Source organism: Aedes aegypti, chromosome 3 (assembly GCF_002204515.2).
Source record: "Aedes aegypti strain LVP_AGWG chromosome 3, AaegL5.0 Primary Assembly, whole genome shotgun sequence".
NCBI lineage: Eukaryota > Metazoa > Arthropoda > Insecta > Diptera > Culicidae > Aedes > Aedes aegypti.
This window is the reverse complement of record NC_035109.1, coordinates 406,694,252-406,697,666: the sequence shown is the minus strand read 5'-3', so window position 1 is coordinate 406,697,666 and position 3,415 is coordinate 406,694,252.

The following is a 3,415-nucleotide window of genomic DNA, read 5'->3' as shown; positions in this document are numbered from 1 at the left end:
CTGGCCACGCCCATCTTTACCGTAACTTGGGCTAGGGGAAGGAAATGTTGATGTAGCACTTACTTAATGAGAGGCCACCGACTCAGCGACACCCTCATAAGTGCTACGGAGGAGGAGAATGGGAAAGGTTTGACGTCAGGATTCGCCTGAAAAGCTAGCGATAGACAAAGGGCGTTTGTGGTTAAGTGTTGTAAATTTATTTTTTTGAATGCCGGCAATCAAAAGAGAACCTTTTTTTACTGGATTTATTATTAGGCACTTGTTATGATGATTCTGGTGTTTTTTTTCTGCTCAGAAGTAAATACAAAGCAGAACCAATCCCTCTAGAGTCATTGGATCGTAAAAAAAAATAAAAAATAAAAATAAAATAAAAAGCAAAACGCGATAAGAACACTTTTTAATATACGAATAATACTCGGCCAAGCAGTCCTATCGCACTATCAGCAAGCTATCATCAGGGCGGAATGCGCGAACCGAACAAAAATGTTTATCTCCGAAGATTGGCGAAAAAAAAAAAAGTTCCTGTAACGCAAGGGGTGGGACAGCCTACTAATCTTGAGTTAGATCATGAGTTGCTTTCGAGCAAATCTGAGCAACTCAACTTGGTCATCGTCATGTGAACATAGCAACCATAAATGATGGGTTGTTTGTTTTTTGTTCCTTGTCATATGCAACCAGCAATCCCATCGGGTCAGAGGTCTTTTGTTGAACGAAAAACAGTTTCTTTCAGCTTTGTTCAAAATTTGTATGAGCGATCATCGAGTAACATTTTCAATGATTAGGTTACAGTCTCATTTCAACTTTGTCACTGGTTCACCGTAAGTACTTTCCTCACATTGCCGCGGGGGTTTAAAAGTACTCACAGAAAAGTACATGTGGTAGAATACTTTCCACACCGGCATAGAATATTATATGATATAAGAATGTGTTACATATCATGTACTTCTAAAACCTACTGCTATTTATTCGAACCCAACATTTTCCAAGACATTGATTCAAATGAAGTTAGGCAGGTGTCCTAAGCAATACTTATATATTACATTTGTTTTGAATATCCCAATATCAATGAAAAACCAATTGCGTTTACAATGTAAAAAAAAATTAAAACACTAGGACTTGCTTCATCTTTTTAGTTACCCTTACGTTCTTAAAACTTTTAACTAGATAAACCCGCTTTTTCGTAACGACCATCGATATGTTCTGCGTTTATCAAATCCCAGAAAAAAATAACTTTACGTGACATTGGTTGAAATTAGAAGCAAGATCTAACAGCAGTTAAAGTGAAAGCTGATTTGATTTCTGAGCAAATGTGAGTAACTCAGAGTTTGCTCGATGTGCATAGCCTGCTCAGAGCAAAGCTGTCCTCCCCTTGCTGTAACGAAAACACGCAGCAAGTTCCGTCAAAGCAAACCCGTCAAAAGGCAATTATCGATCCGATACTTATCAAAACGTGATTCATAAAATAATGGAACAAACTCACCGGATTGTTTCATTAAAACATGTGCTATCTGTAACCTCCGAATGGAAAAATGTGTTCCGGCCCGAGCACCACGGCATCCAAAATCAAGCTGGACTGGATCACGGCACCCGAAACATAATTCAAATCACTATTTATATGACACTTCTTTTCACTAAAATTTTTGATAATAAAACTACAACAATTAAATACAATAAATAGGCAGAAAAACACATTTTTGACGGCAGCGAAAACTTTTCACGTCCGATTTTTAGCACGGCTCACTTCGATCCTTCGACGAAAACACACGCGAACCGTGAGCAAAATCTATCGGACGACGCAAAACCGAACTGTCCTGCTTGGGCTTCACGAAGCACTACCCAGCAAGACGCTCCGAAACAGGAAAAAAAAATCTCCGGCGACGAAAACACGCGCGAAACCGTGAGCAAAATCTATCGGACGACGCAAAACCGAACCGTCCTGCTTGGGCTTCACGAAGCACTCGTTCCAAGTCTCAGTAGGACATATGTCTCACAAACATCAGCTGAAAAACGAAGTCCTACAAAGTTCTTTCGACTTTATCCCCGTACCGAAGACCAACCGTCTTGGCATTACCCTAGATTAAAGTGACCAGACGTCCCAGATTGTGCGGGACAATCCCGGATTCAACCCACCTGTCCCGCATTACCAAGCGTCCCGGATTCGATAAGTTATCAACAGTAATTTAAATGTTTTCATGTTTTTGCCATGCCGATTCTTATCATGATTTTAAAATTTTTATAGAAACTTTGAATGTTCTTTATTCTTATGGTAGACAATAGAACAAACAATATTATTCTTTCAAGACAGATATGCAAAACTCTGAGTTTCTACAATGAAATGTTCAAACGTGCTAAATTTTTATATGCGAGTTTATTCTTCATGTTCTCAAAGATCTCTGCAAGATTTCAGCAACAAAAATCTGGGATTCATAACCGTGCAGTTAGTGTTACCAAGTCTTTAGCCGCAACAATCCAAGGAGTGTGAATTCGCTTCCCGCTTTAGTCCGGAAAAATTTTCGTCATGAATGTATTTCGCCTGTGCCACTAGGCGTTGTATACTAGTCCGATGACTCCAAACGATAAGTCGTCCACTGGAAGCATTAACGTGTCAGTGTCTGTGTCTTAATAAATTTGAACGAATTTCCGGTTTTAGGAAATGTAATTTAGAAAGAAAACATTATCTTGTGAGAGATTCTTGAGCAAATATAATATAACTTCAAATTTTCTTAAGAGTTGTACTATGTTTCAAAAATAAACATATACGGGTTTGTCTCAAATTCCGAACATGACCCATATTCCGAACATTCGACTTTTCGATGGATCCATCGTTCTATGATTCAAGTTCGCTTTATCTAAAAGTTGTGAAAATATCAATTATTTGCTTAGAAATCGCCACTGTTCGGAATATGAGTCATGTTTGTAATTTTAGACATCATGCTATTCAAGATTTCAGCATAAAGTTCATAATTACTCCTAAATTAAAAAAAAATACTAAAATGACACATTCCAAAACGAGCAAACACAAGGCAATCACATTTTTTGCGGACTCAAAATTATTCAAAATCGTTCAAATCTCCTTAGTTGATAACTGTGACATGGCTCGTAGAGATCTTCACACACAATCAAGCTTTGAGGTGGTGGGATTGTAATACCAATAGAATCATTTCATTAATTGAAAACTAGAAACAAATAAATAAATAAAAAAAACGTCGATAAATTACGTCTAGTAATTGTTTGTCATAGTTTCGCTCGATATACATACAACACGTACTTTGTGGAGTTACTGAAAACATTTCATTTTTTTGTCCCGGTTTGGAGCAAAATATATCTGGTCAACTCTAGGTAAAGTTCGAACGTTGACGTTCAAACCTCACTGCCAATCAGTTAAAAAAGCATGTAAATCCCGGTTACGGATCCT